The sequence below is a fragment of the Abramis brama genome, assembly GCF_963993115.1.
Source record: "Abramis brama genome assembly, chromosome: 7".
Taxonomy (NCBI): Eukaryota; Metazoa; Chordata; class Actinopteri; order Cypriniformes; family Leuciscidae; genus Abramis; species Abramis brama.
In genome coordinates this window covers 13163635-13179800 of record NC_139969.1, presented here as the reverse complement: position 1 = coordinate 13179800, position 16166 = coordinate 13163635, and the positions used below count along the sequence as shown (strand labels likewise).

Here is a 16166-nt window from a genome sequence, read left to right as displayed (position 1 = left end):
TTGCGTTAAATGATAATCAAATTGGGGGGTTGGCATAACAAGCATCCATATGTTTATGTCAGAGGACTCATTGCCAGTGAGCATATGCAGGGGCTTTATGATAACAATATATGCTCCTCTGTAACTCCATAATGAATGCATTTCCTTCTTGATCTTAATGTATGGACATAAATTAGAACATCTTTTGCATTCAAAAGCAGTGGCAGGGTGTGATGCATGGGGAAAATAAATTTGCACTATGAACCTATCAGAACAGTGGTCTCATAAAGCCGTGGGTCTCCCTAGGCTGTTCCTAACAGGCATAATTTGGATGTACAAAATACATGTACAATGCACAATGTACAAAGATGGATGTACAAAGTGGAATGATTGAGATTTGGTACTTGAAGTGTTTGCAAACACCATAATTCCTCTGTGGGGTTTTGTGTTTGTGGAAGTGATGTTTTTGGTACTTGGTTTCTCTTGATTATGTCTCAGCCCTTTACCCTCTGAATTTAGTTTGATTAGCTTTGATTCGAAATGTTGTGGTTTACAAATCAGATTCAAAATTCCACAGTTGTTTTGTCAGCAACTTGTTTGGCATCTATTTATCTGGTTTCTATCAGTCTGTCCGTCCATCCGTAATTCCGTCTGTCCGTCCATCTGTCGTTAAATTGGATTTAAAATGACTTTTTCAATTAAATTCTGAATGGGATAGATAGGTAGGTAGAGAAATAGGTAGGTAGATGTCGGTCTAGGTGGCAATACCAATTTTTAAAGCAAATTTAAATCTGATTTTCCCCACTTCAAGCTCTGATAGAACTGAAATTACTGAAAAGTGAGGACGTCTGGGAAGAGTTAGTGTAAGTTAACTACACAAGCAGCTGTAATGTTTTTATGTACAGTAATTCATCCAGCTGAATGAACTGATGAGACTAACAGAGAGCTAAAAATGAGAGGTAGCAGCCATTAGTCCTAAATAATTGTTTGTTAAATAATAACAAATCCAATTAGATCTTCAGAAATCTCCTCAGACCATCTGTCCAGGAGAATCTCTAAACAGCATTTTGAGCTTTGATCTTTCACTTTCTTCATTTCGAATTTCCTAATCCTCTCATGGCAAGTGCATCAAAACACCATAAAATGTGTTGCAAATGCTTTATGAAATCCATTAAAAAACACTCACAAACACTTGATTTCTGTAATTTCATGGCAGCTCTGCTATCTCCAGTCGGATGGCTTTTGAAACCTTTTGCTCCAGCAGTGTCTTGATATTTCAGATTTGGGTCTCACTGAGTGTAGATCTTAGTTTAGACTGGGTTATCCACTACTTCTGTTTCATGCATTCAAAAGAGGCTTGTTTTTGAGGAATTACATGGATCCTGATTAATGGTTAGGAATTTGTTTCATCAGAAGTGTTGAGGTTTTTGAAAGTGACCTTGTAGCAGACTGTGATGTTACCACCAGGCATCATTCATTGACTGACCGCAGGGTGTTGTACTCTTTTCCTGCCGCTGGCTGCCCCATCGCTTTTCTTCTACTATTTGTCTGCCCATGAGTCTCCTCACCTGCTAGAAGCCAAACATGGTGGGTGGGGGTATGGTGTTATATTAATAGCACCGTGCAGCACAGGTCAGCTGAATAAAGTCAGTAAAAGCACATAATGACAGCAATCAAACAGACCCTTTGCTAATTTATTGAAAAATTCTGTTCAAATATGAGACTTCTTAATCTGTCACGGTCTCCTGTCTATTGAAAATCGGATCACTCAATAGTATCAATGATATTTAATTTATTGTATTTTTTTTTGTGCTGCCTTTGCAATGTTAAAGGCTATATAAGACATTAAATACAGTACAATGAAATGTGGTTCAAATGTTCACATTAAATCTCTGGAAAGGTAGTTTGGAAGTTTGTGTTACAGTATATGCATGTGATTTTGGAATCTTTGGAATAAAAAAAGTTAATTCTGACTTTATTTCTCGAAATTAATTTTATTTCTCACAAGGTTACTTTATATCACACAATGTAAACAATGTAAAGTCATATAAATGTGACTTTATGTCTCACAACTGACTTTATATTTTATATTTATATTTATATCCCACAATATGACCTTTTTTTTGCATAATGTGACTTTATCACGATTGCAACTTTATTTCTCAAAATGGTGATTTTATATAAAAATTGTGACTTACCGGTAATATCTCTAAACTGAAAATGTGTCAGTATATCACGGTCGTGAATTTATATCTCATAATATGACTTATCGCAATGTGGCTTTATAGTTTAAAATGTGACTTTATATCTCACAGTTATGAATTAATATATCATATTATGACTAACCACAATGTGGCTTTACAGTACATCTCACAATATGAGATTATTTCCCAAGATTGGGAAGTTTTATGTCACAATAATGTTTTATATCACGTACTATGACTATGTTTGAAAATGTGCCGTTATAGCTCACAGTTGAGAATTTATATCTTATATTATGACTTCTCCCAATGTGACTTTATATCGCATAATGTGAATTAATATCTGAAATAATATGAATTATCACAATGTGGCTTTATATCTCGCAATATGAGATTACATCTGAAAATGTGCCGTTATATCTCACAGCTGTGAATTTATATCTTAGCCTATATTATGACTTCTCACAATGTGACTTTATATTGCATAATGTGCATAATGTGACTTAATATCTAAAAACGCTGTTGTTATTTCACGCAGGTGTGAAATTATATCTCAAAATCTGACTTCTGGCAATCTGGCTTTATATCTCACAATTCTGTGTTTTTTTCTTTTCAAAATTTATTGCACAATTGCCAATTTAGTTTTTCCTCTGAAGTGAAAAAAGGGCTTCACTTGTGAAGTGGGAAATTATCCGCAGTGGGTTGTGATTGTCTGGTGTCGGCCTTTGAGTCCCAGGCCATCCCTGGACTGAAGCAACCTGTTTGTCATGAATTAATGTTAAGTGTGTTTGTGTGTGTGATAGAGCGTGTTGATGCCCTTGTGTTCTTACCATATGCTCCGGTGCTGGTGGGTCCTACAGGCAACCTGTAATGTATCACGCCCTCCTTTCAAGCTGTTGCTTGGAGGAACAACACACTGCATCATCAACCAGCTGCCTGAACCCCTGCACACTTTCCGCAAGCTCCAGGGCCCCCGACTGTCACGAGGGATCCTCGCAGATTCTCTGCGAATCCACCTGCGCTGCTTTGCACAAAACACACCAAGATCTGAGACAATCTGTTGATAAAACCTATAACCGAATTCAACAGGAGCACGTTTGTAGCACAAAGCGCATTTTCGGCATGAAAAAGATGATGTTAGGATGCCACCGTGGAGCTCCAAGCTGGTGAAATTGAGTAACCTTGGAGCATGTGCAAATTTCGTGCTGTGTATGCGTTTGCAGCTCTGGCACACTGGGTTATTATATTTCTCATTTCTTGAGCACTCGGGGAGCATTTTGAATATGTTAGGTGTTGGCAGGGGTAGATGGTGGCTGTCACTGGCATTTTAATGGGGTGGGTCTCTTGGGGGGCCAAAATGGCGTAGCGTGCGTGATCTGGCCACACACACACACACACACGCACACGGCTTGCCTCTTATTATTCCTAAAAGCATGGCCAACAAGCTGTTCTAAAACACTGCACATCCAAATAGAATTAAATATCACTACAAAGCAAGGGAGGGGGGGGATGAGTGAAAATGAGAATGAAGTGAGAATAAGACACAGAGGGTGAGCGACAGAAAAGAGAGCATGCAGGGGCAACAGTTACAGCACACACACGCTGCGAGAGAGATCATCAGTAATAATTGCGCAATGTCTCTTTCGGAACGGCTTTGTGTTTTCTTTCACTCTGTCTCTTGCAGTGAAAATCATTTAGCCTCCAGGCTGGAGCTCAGCAGGAGAGAGAGAGAGCAATTAGAGAGAGAAAGAGGAGCACACAGGTAAATGATAAAGGAAGATGCGGCAATGATGCTGAGATGCCGAGGTGAGCGATGGGGTGGGCGGCGGAGATGACGGATGGACAGAGAGATGGGCTAGGAATGAGAAAATGTCGGAATGTTAATGCCGCGGAGCAAATGAGCTGGAAATGCTCGCAAGAGGGGAAGAGAGGGTCAACGCGGAAAACACAAACAGTGGGGTCCAAAAGTCTGAGATCATTAGTGAAAATTATCAGCATAATAATAGTGAAAAGTTGCATTTTCAGAATGTCTCAGACTCTCAGTATTTGGTTTTGTCAGTATTTCTCTTTTGTTTTAATGACAGCAGCATTCGAGCTGCACGAACGGCACACGTTTGTCAAACTTGATGATCATGTTCTCCAGTGTGATTTAAGAACGACTCAAAGAGCATCTTGGACTTCAATGGAACCAAAAACTTCTGATTGTCTGTACAAATGAGTCGAACATGGTCAGTGTCACAGATGTAGGTAACATTTTAGAATTCTATTCCGTCATTGATGAATAACTACACAGGAACAAATGAGTAACGCAATATTAATACTCTAGTATATAGAATAATGTATAAAGAATATATAAAGAATGTTGTAACCAGACAGTTGACTGTGACTTCCATAGTATTTTTTTTTTTTCCTACTACACTCTAAAAAATGCTGGGTTGTTTCAACCCAAATTTGGGTCAACTATGGACAAACCCAGCCATTGGGTTAAATTCGTAAATTACAGTTTTAACCACATGTTTGGGTTTGTCCATATTCGACCCCAAATTGTGTTTAAACAACCCAGTATTTTTTAGAGTGTATGGAAATCAGTGGCTACCGTCAACTGTCTGGTTACAAACATTCTTTAAAATATCTTCTTTTGTGTTCAACAGAAGAAAGAAACTCATACAGGTTTGGAACAACATGAGGGTGAGTATGCGAAATGTTCATTTTTGGGTGAACTATTACTTTAACAAGTACAACAAATTAGTAAATAGTGCTTAGTCAAAAGTGCAGTTCATTATAGCTAATCAATGACTACTATTTGTTTCATACCTCCCAGAGGACTACTATACAGATTAATAATTAACATGAATAATGCATAATGCATAATTAATTCTAAAGTGAAGATCATGGTAACCCACTAGTAATGACTCATGTATTACCAAATCCTTCAGAAGGAAGTACTATTTATTTGGATCAGTATTCTAAAGTGAAAAATAATAATAATCTGTGAACAAAAACTGTTCAAAAAAATAATATTTTTCATAATATCATCTTTGTGTTCTGCAAATAAGAGAAAGTAATTCAGGTTTGGAATGGCATGAAGGTGAGACAGGGTACATGATAGAATATTTATTTTTGGGTGAACCTTTCCTTTAAATTAGATTTTAAACCCCAGATTTTCAGTGTATCTTCAGACTTTTGACCCCACTGTATATGCAAGCTCATGACCTTGGAATCCAGTGAGAGGGATTCTTGCAAAATTATTTATTTTTCACAAAAAAAAGGCACGTTGATAAAGCACAGCAAACAAGGAGAGAGTAGGATGCAAGAGAGAAGGAGGGCTAAGAAAGAGCGAATGAGAGCGTGGTTAAATACCATTTTATTATAAACCCCTGTGGAGAAGAAATTCAAACGTGTTTCTGTTCTGAGAGTGGGAGAAGTAGAGGAGAGGGGGAAGGGGAGGATCTAGAGAGTCTTTTATAAGTGAAATTCAAAGGGAACATGTCTAAGCCATTCTCTTCTCTCCTCTCTCTTTATTCTATTCACTGTCTCTCCCTGTGTATCTTTCAAATCAAGATAATGCCACACACAAGCGTTTTTTGTTCTTTTTTCTTCCTTTACCCACAGTTTCATCACATGTAAATGTGAACTTATTTTAATTTCTCTAACAAATAGTGCTATCACATGGCATTCTGCTATTTTCTGATTCCAGAGTAATTTTGACTGTTATTCTCTTGCACAACAGAGACACAGCCTGCGTAACACGATGCAATAACTTGACAAGCGATAAAAGTGATCTTTTGCATGTAGGTCTTTGTAGAGTTTTTCCTTTAGTCATGACTGCAATGAGCAACAGGACATTTTGATGATTGCTTTATTTCTATTTCTGTAGGGTTGTGCTTTGTAGCCTCACCCACTGTGAAATCTCATTGGTCCAAAATTCTGTTTAAAAGTTTGGGGTCAGTGAGATTTTCTTTTTTTTTGACAGAAAAAAATCAAAATGAATGCATTAAATTCATCAAAAGTGACAGTAAAGACAATTATAATTTTACAAAATATATCTATTACAAATATAATGCTGTTCTTTTGAATTTTCTGTGCATCAGAATAGTGAAAAAAAAATCACTATTCCCTCAAAAGTAATCAGCACAACTTTTTTTCAACATTGATAATAATTCGAAATGTTTCTTGACCAACAAATTGGCATATTAGAATGATTTCTGAAGTATCATGTGACACAAGACTAATGACTGCAAATGCATCCTTGGTGAGCATAAGAGACTTCTTTTAAAAACATAAAAAATCGTACTAGCCCCAAATGTTTGAACAATAGTGTAACTGTTAAACATCAAATGTTTTCTGACTGACTTATTATTGGATCACTAAGTGTAATCTGACTAATTTTGTGAACCAAATGAATTACGAAATGCAATATCTCATAACAAAATGAAGTTACACTTTACTGCATTTAAAGCAACACTAAGGAACATTTTTTACCTTAAAATAATGTTTCCAAAATCATATCAGTGGTTCATCAAGTCGTAACAGGGTGAAAGGCACTTCTGGATTCGCTTCGCGACCCTATATCTGCTATAACCACACTATGCAAGTTTGCCAAACCGGGTCGCGTTTCTGTAGTTCGAATGAGACTTAAGAAAACTACAAATTTGACTTGCTTTACGTCAAGCGTTACAATAGTCATTATTTCGTCTTTCTTCATTTCTGATGTCGCAATAGATCATACTTTCATGAAATCATGCAACATACTCTACCTTGTCTGTGGACATCATTCATTCCAAAGCCGGTGCTGGATAAACAGCGAGCGTGCGTGCGACAGTAGCTGCGGGCGGCGAAATGATTTATGACAGCAGTAATGGACAATTCCGCTTCCAACCTGTAGGGCGACCGAAGAGGAAAAGTTCCTTAGTGTTGCTTTAATCATGCACAAAAACACAAAGGCCAGTTGCTTTTCATCAAATGTAAAATCCGCTATTCATTTCAGACACAAAATTCTGAACCAGTCATTTCATGCATGGAATTTACACAAGTTCATTCCGTTTGCACACATAACAGTGAATTACATTTTTTAATCAACATTTTTGAATAACAGAAAACACCTTTTGCAGACTAAACGTAGGGGTTCAACTAACAAAATGCAACTGGCTTTTGTCGTTATGTGTATGAAACACATTATGGTGTAACAGCATTTTATCATGAAATACTGCATTTTGTGTGATGCAATTCATACGTTGCATGAAATTAGTAGGTTACACTTGGTGCCCCATAGTGATTGTGTCACATTGGACAGCAGTTTTGAAGATTAACAGATTAGTTGTTGTATTACTCTTGTATTATTCATCTACTGTGACAGTCTAGATCAGTGTTTCCCAACCTTTTTCTAACAAATAAAACTTTTTTTTTTTTTTCACACAAATAATATGCTTCACAAGCCCCTAATGCATCTGTGAACAGTTAATATAAATGGACCAAATGACCTGCTATTTCATATTGCGCCTTCAATTTTGCTGATTGGCATATGAATATCACTGCACATTTTCAATCTGTTGTGTGCCTTTCTTTTGATTGCACCTATTTCACTGAATGCTGAGAATTTTGTCACAAGAAACAAGGTTTGTGGGCTAAAACCCTGTATTTCGTCTGGTATTTACCCATGGCTTTTTAATTAAAAGCTCAAAAGGTCTCAAAATTAATTTAAAAGTTGAGCTTTTTTTCAACTAGCCTAATTCAGCTAGTTTTATCTCAAATTTATATTTTATTTTATTTCAGCATTATTTCGCCATTAAAAACACTGGTCATTGTGTTTTGGTCATTTGGTTATTGGTTATGGCCCTAACGTTTTCACTCTGTGTTTATTTTCTGTCTGTGTGGCAAATTATTTGATTTATTTATTATTTATTTATTATTGGTTATGGTTCAGAGTAAAATCATAATCATTTCCCCCAAAGTCAAATACATGCTGTGACCCACAGGTTGGAAAACCCTGGTAAGGGCAAGTTTCAACAGTGAAGAAATGATATAAGGTTCACACATGCCTGGCTTGTATAAAGGCTTTAGAGTTAGTTCGCTGTCAGTGATTTGCAGCTGGAGGACTGTAAGGCTTTGCTCATGCTCAGACAGGGGACGGTCATGCAGAGGGTTAACTCATGATTATGCATAGTCCAGTGTGAATACAGTGCATGACCTTGAGCTAATATTTATTCTGAATCCTCTCAGCTGAGGCTGGCCATCCGCTCTACTTAACCATGCCCACTGCCCGAGAGAGAGAGAGAGATAGAGAGAGAGAGAGAGAGAGAGAGAGAGAGAGAGAGATGAGAGAGAGATGAGAGAGAGAGATGAAGAGACATTATTGAATAGGGTGAAGCTTTAGGGGAGGGGAATTGACCTGTGCCCTAGACTGTTAAAACATGAAAATGCAAAGGTGCAGATTCATGCAGGTATGAATGAAATCATGTTTATTTTTCAGATGGGCATTCTATGAGGCCTGTGAACTGCAAAGGCACTTCATCAATATTATAGTGTGAAGCCAGGCAGCTTGAGCTACAAAATTATATTAGAGCTGTCAATCAATTTAAAATTTTAACCAAATTAATACATGATTAATTTGATTAAATTTCTTTCATATGTGCTGAGAAAATGCAGGTATATCAAAGACATTATTCCATTCAATAGTGCATGTGTCTGAGCAACAACACAGTAGTGGCATTCCTGAATGAATCAGCATTTTGAGCAAATCAATTGAGAGAATGATTCGAAGACTCGTCTTGTTTTGTTTAAGGCTGAATTTAGAATTGCATACTAGAATACTTCTCTTGCTATTTCTACAATATAATTATAATTATATAGCATAAATAGTAAGAAATAGTATGCAATTTTGAATACAGCCACAGTGTTTTTGAATAAACAAGTTGATTCAGTGACTCACTCAGTGTCGAATTAATCAAAGTTTATAGAACGAATCGCTTGAGTGAGTGATTCAGTTACTTTATCATAAAGGTTTTGTGAATCAGTGTTTTTGAACAAATTGTTTGCATGAATGATTGAATTCATAAAAACAGTCACTTGTGATTGCAGAATGATTCACTGAAAAATTGTCACCACATATTTATTTATTCATTCAGAGTTAAGATTAGGGTAATATTTTAAATAAATAAAAATGAAATTTGAATATATTTTCTATATAAATGTTACAAATATTGTATTTAAAATATATACTCAATAATATAATTTATATTTAAATCTATGCCATAGCTATGTAATCATGGAATTTGCTCATTTCATGTTCCTCATAAACAACATAGTGATGCATTGCCTCCCTTCTCCCTCAATAGACGTTAGATCCAGACCACTGCAAATTGTGATCCCTGTTCCCGGCAAACCCCTTGAAGAGTTACTTCAAAGGGTTTTCTCCTTTACAGGGAATAAGGCATAGAGATGACCACTTTTAAAAGGCCTGCACCCTAATGGTTAATAAACGCACTTAACATTTCTCCAGGGAGACTAACACTTGCTATTTTTGAACTGCATGGCACGTTTTATGCAAAGTGTTCTGGAAAAGCACCAAGGTAGTATTGTACTTTTATTCATACAGCCTACTCAAAGTCATACTCAGAACAATTAAAAAGAAGAAGCTCTGTCTTTTGCTAGTTAGGTTTTGGCACAGGGTTGCTCGTCTTGGCACTGTCAGACAGTGGCATAGAAGTGAGCAAACTGCCCTTTAAATGCGCAAAAGAGATTTGCATCAACATTGGTGCCCTTTTCCTGCCTACATGCTCCCCTGTTGAAAATATTAAAGTAAATAAAGCTAAAATATATGGTGTCAGCCTCAAAGCCAACCCATTAAAGTTAAACACTATTTATAAAAACAACCATGCGCTCTTTCTTCATATTTCAGCTGCTTATGCTAATAACCACTGGTATTTGCATAAACTTGTGCCAAATAAAGATGGTTTTGATTTTGATCATAAATGATGCATGAAGAAGGCTGAACAACAGCAGAAAATTGGAAAAATACTTGCTGATGATGTAAAGCAACTACTCATGTGACCGCCAAACGTGGGCATTTGAGTGATGGACGTTGTCGGGTGTTTGGCCAAGCTGAGTCAGATGGCATTACATCAGTTTCGACTCAGCCTGACAAAAACAACACAGATAAAAACAACCATTCTCAGACTCTCAGCACCAGCAAATAATCTCAGCACCCCTACGAACTTGCTTGGGGCATTAGTGTAAGAGTGTGGGTGAAACCAGGGTGCAGTGTGACTCCACTGACCTGTAACCGCGGCTCAACTCAACTTGTGAAATCAACTACAAGACACCATTCTCACCTAGTTCTAGCAGTGCTTACACGACTGTTTCAAATCAGATTGAGCAGAACCGAATAATAGAAGAAACAAACCTTCTTGTTCTGGAGTTCACAGCGCTGCACTTCAGGAGTCTGGCACTTTGGTGTTACTGTGTCAGATTACGCCAGGGTAAACAGCTTTAATAATGCGGTCAGTGCGCCTGGGCTGGCAGGGCTGATGTTAATTATGTGTCAGTGGATAGATAAGGGCCCCACAGTCGTGGACTCTCAGCTGGGCCCCCGGGCTGCAGGTGCGGAGGCGCCTGACAGAGGAGATCCAGTGAGGGATGCGGAATCGGTTCTAGCTGGGGGCCAGACAGATGGAAGGTCAGTCTGGGTGAGAAGACACAGTCACGCCTGCTCTTAGTCATTCAGCAGGGCCAAGAGTGGAGAGTTAACCAAGCAAGGTCATCCCGATTTGGAATTCTCCCACACTGCACCTGCAAGAGAGACCTGTCACTTCGCCAGATCAGAAATAACATAGATGTGTAATAGATTCTCTGGTTCTGTCATTTGCTCTGGTTTGCAAGATATGCCTTCAAGCCGTTAAGTGGAAGTAGTTATGAAGCTACTTTAGCAGATCTTTCAATATTGACATGATTTCTGGCAGCCTTTTTCTTTATGGTCAGCGGCATATCTATGTTGGGCATATCTATGTTTTTTAAATTCGTTCTTTCGTTCATTCTATTTAAATACATATTTTTTAATATATACATACATATATATGCAGTATATACATACACACACACTTTTTAGATTACCTATGCTAAATTAACATGTTAAATTGACATTATCATTGTTTAATCATTTTGAATATTATTAAAATATGGGAAAAATATTGATTGTTTAGGATCAACAAACAGCATTGTGAAACATTGACTTATTTCTTTAGATGATCTATAACTATAATATATATAATTTTTATTAACAGTTCTTGTTTATTGATTAATTGAATTAATTATAAATAATAATAATAATATTAATAAATTACAATAAACTATATATATATATTTATTATATAGTTTATTTTATTATATAAAAATCATATATATATATATACACTTTATAATAAACATTTGTTTAATTTATAAAATTGATCAACGTGGCTAGTGAGTCATGTGAGGCTGGGTTCCTCTGAGGAGAAGCGTGTGAGCTTCATCTTCCTCACTCAGACGTGAAGGAGCCAAGGATTCTCTACCATCAGCCTTAAAGCCTTTGATAAGATTCCGTGGTCGCAAAGGGGGATTGAAACTCATAACACGCTGAGATCTGTGTGTATCGGAGTGTGTGTTTCTATAATGGTTATGTGTGTAGATGGCCTCTCGGTATCCAGGCCACCGCATTGCTGTTTAGAGCAGTCAAAACCCATTTCACATGATGGCTGAAGTGCCATTTTCTCAAACACTGTTTCTCCCAACTCACAGGGCGCTAAATAAATCTGCCCAGGAAAACACATTCATTAGGTTAATGCACAGATGCGAAATACATTTTTTTCCCTACTCCCAATGTTTTATGATTTATTGTGCTGCAGGAATGTGAAATTGAGTATACCCGAATAAGTTATTTAAGTGATTTAGAGGTTGACACTGAATATTTTTTCCCACAGTTCATGATTTATGGTTATTGCAAAAATATGAAATTGACTATATGAGTATAAGAACATTACTTTATAATATAATATAAGTAATTTAGTTGATTTAGAGGACTAATGATAATGCCCATGTATACAAAGGAAGCTGAGAATATGTCCTTGAAACAGGATGTCTGGCAGGAATTGACATGGCTAATTTGAATGCATATTATGGTCAACTGGGTGTAAGTGCATAAATTAGACCTTTCGGATGCGGTTTCATGTATAATTCAGTTGCTTTTTGAAATGTCTTGTTTTTGAATTAACAGCCTCTCTGATAAATCCTTTATTAAGGTGTCAGCCCACTTCATCTGTGTAGATATTATACCTCATTTAGTTCCAATGTTCAAATCACAGTAGGGCCAATAATGGTGCCATTGTTTAAATTCATGCCTGTTTTTTCACTAATGTGGTCAGGCATCTGCTTGGAAGTGTGTGTGTGTGTGTGTGTGGTTGTGCATCACCCTGTGTGTCTGTCCTTGAGTCTGTGTGAGTGTTTGAGTGTTTGTTTTGAACCATGTCACTACGTCTGTGTTATTGGATGTGTAAATCACAAGGAGTGTTGGCTGAGGTCACGTCGATCAGGTCAATGCCAGGGACAAAAGGACACGCTCCTCTCGTTCTCTGTGACTACACAGAGGGGTTTCTCCGTGTCTTTCATCATCCCGCCATCTCCAGCCTTAACGATAGCGGCAGCTTCATTAAGGGCCTCGTTAAGTCTTGTCGTTAAGGCCTGTCGTTAAGGCGGGTCATTAAGGCCCTTCGTTAAGAACCCCGGGCTTGGAATGGCAAACTGCTGGCAGGCTTGACTGACCAAGAGCTCAAGGCAGAATTAATGGATGGAATCAGGAATTCCAAAGCCATAACACAGCAACAGCTTCGTAGCTGCCCGCTCTCCCTAGCAACGACACTAGACACCTGGACTGGCTGCCACGTATATCCCTCGGCTGGTTACCAACTGAAGCTGAGGTACTAACACCTGGTATTAACATCCGTTTCAGCGAACCAATAACAAGAGACCAGGACTAAAAAACAAGTGTGGGGTCCAAAACGTTTTGCAGCTTAGAAAGAATATTACACTTGCATCAAAAACATCCATTCTGTGCATATGTACCAGCCTCATCTCATAAATTTGATTGTAACACTTATATATGTATATTATAAATGTATATTTTTGTAGATTTGGATATATTCTGGAAAGTGTAATATGGACATACTGACACATCTAAAATACAAAAAACAAATGAGCATTGAGCATCATGTTTGCAGTTGGATTTCATTTTTATGCTGTAATCAATAATGTGCTGACTCATTGTACCTTTTTTTGCACCGGCAAACTTGTAGTATCACTCTGATGTGGTAAGTAATGTATGTCGTCTTGAGACCCTCCCCCTAAAAATGTGATCACAAGTGGCCACCCAAAATGGATTTAATACCAGGTGTAAACAGGGACTAAACCAAAGTCTTGACTGGTCATGGTAATTGAAAGGGTGCATTTTTAAAAGAGTTTGGATGCAACTCCTGCACCCTGGTCAATTTGGCTACTCTCCATCATGGCTTCATAATCATCCACATATAATTGGCTACTTCACACTGTCTCCTCTCCACTGATAACTGCTGTAGCATCATCCAGGTGGATGCTGATTGTGGAGACCCCTCCACCCATGCTATAAAATGCTTTGAGCAGTAGTATTGGAAAGTAGAAAAGGGTTATTTTTATTTTTATTTTTTTAAATTTATTTATTGTGATTGGCCTGTGGAAAACATAATTGATATTTACTAATTATTGTAATAAACATCTAGATGTATGAATAAAATAATGTATTATTTTTATTATACAGTTGTAATCGAAATTATTCAACTTGCAAATCAGGTTTATTGGTAAAATCTACAGACTTTCAGCTGTTTGCAATGAACAAATCAAACGAAAGTAATTGAAATAGTTCAACATAACAAATGTTTCAAGTGGTTTCCCCAAATTCAAGCCCTTCATGACAAGCATCTTTAGTACTTAGTAGAACACCCTTTTGCTGTTATGACCTGCTGCAAACGAGATGTATAACCAGACACCAACTTCTGGCAGCGTTTCCGAGGAATCTTAGCCATGAGCGATGGCCTCTAGTTCAGTAATATTCTTGGGTTTGCATGCTGCAACCGCCTTCTTCAAATCCCACCAGATATTTTCAAGTCAGGTGACTGATGGCCACTGTAGAATCTTCCAGGACTTCTTCTGTAACCAAGCCATGGTGGAATTTGAGGTATGCTTAGGATCATTGTCCTGTTGGAAGTTTCAATGATGCCCAAGCTTCAGCTTCCTCACTGACAGCATGACGTTTTCTCCTAGGATTTACTGATACTTCAATGAATCCATCTTGCCTTCCACACGCTGCAGGTTTCCAGTGCCAGAGGATGCAAAGCAGCTGCAGAGCATCACCGAGCCCCACCATGCTTAACTGTAGACATTGTGTTCTTTTCAGCATATGCTTCATTCTTCTTCCTCCTGACATACCGCTGATTAATAGGGCCAAAAGGTTCTAGTTTTGTTTCATCGCTCCACACAACAGAATACCAAAACTTCTGTGGCTTATTTATATGATTTTGAGCAAATTGGAGCTGACTTTTCTTGTGCTTTTAGGTCAGTAATTGTGTACGTGTTGGAGTTCTGCCATGAAAACCACGTGATTTTAGTATGCGTCTTACTGTTCAGGCTGAAACCTCAGTACCAGTTGCCACCAAGTCTTGCTGCGGGTCTTTTGCAGTCACTCAAGCCGTTGATAGCTTCCTTTTTCTGCCCCATCCAGGTAGTGTAACCATTGTTCCTTTAACTTTGAACTTGTGAACTATGCTTCCAGTGGTGTCTCAAGGAACATTTAGTTCCAGCACACCTGGTGCAACTAATGAAGCCCTTGATTAGTTTCATCAGGTGTGCTTGAGACAACACCTGTTTTGCATATTTGTGCTATTGTGAGGGATTCTATTCAGGGGGTTGAATAATTTTTAGACTGCAGAAGTCATTAAAAGTAGCATTTTCAGTTGAATTGGGGGAAACTACTTGAAACATTTGTTGGGTTGAGCTATTTCAATTACTTTTGTTTGATTTGTTCCCTGCAAACAGCTGAAAGTCTGTAAGTTTTGCCAATAAACCTGCTTTGCAATGGGGGTTGAATCATTTTGATTACAACTGTACATGCTGGATGATGTACAATTTTGCAGACTAGTACAATTTTATTCTGTCTAAAACTTTTACATGACATTTAAAAAGAAAAATTAGTGCTACATCTACATCTGAACATAAAACTACATCTGAACATTTTGAACATGAACATCTACATCTGAACATTTTAAACTACATCTGAACATACTGAGGAATGCTTCCTGATACAGCTAGCTGAGTAGGAACGCCTACTACCAACCAACAGTACAGAGACCTGGAGACCTCAATGTGAACACCCCTCGACATTGAAAAAAATGGTTTTATCGCTTGCCAACTTGTTGCATTACGCCTGGATATTGCATACAAAAAATGTGTATATCACTGAGCAGAATGTTTTTCTTAGAGTTTTTCTCATGACTGCCCACAGAGTTTCAGGGCATTCTTTGGGGATTTAACATCAATGCAACCACATGTTTAGTCTCAAAATTCAGTTTGCAAAAACAATGAATATTCTGATTCCAAAAAAAATCTCCATTTTGATTCCATTGAGGAAACATACTCAGCTCTTTCCACACTCGAATGCCTGCAAACATAGGACACGCTCCCATTTGTCTTCCAAACTTGCTGTGTGGCACTTTTTGTAGAAGTTGTGCTGTTATGGGTCTTTTTAAGCAGCCGTATTCTGGCCACGTAGAAGCGATAATGAGGATGAATGCTGATGCTTTCCCCACACTCTTCTTTCTGAGCGTCACGCGCTCCCTTTGCAGCCCAGGCTTTGCTCACTGCATGAAGGCTCCTTAGCCATGAACTGCTGCTGATCCGGTAACCAGACTCCGCCCGCAATCAATGCCTCGA

At 37.9% G+C, this 16166-nt stretch overlaps 1 protein-coding gene across 3 annotated transcripts in view; it reads left to right on the top strand.

The window, feature by feature from the left end:
• Window positions 1-16166, top strand: part of cdh24b (cadherin 24, type 2b) — a 146792-nt gene that overhangs the window by 74902 nt on the left and 55724 nt on the right. The window lies entirely within an intron of this gene.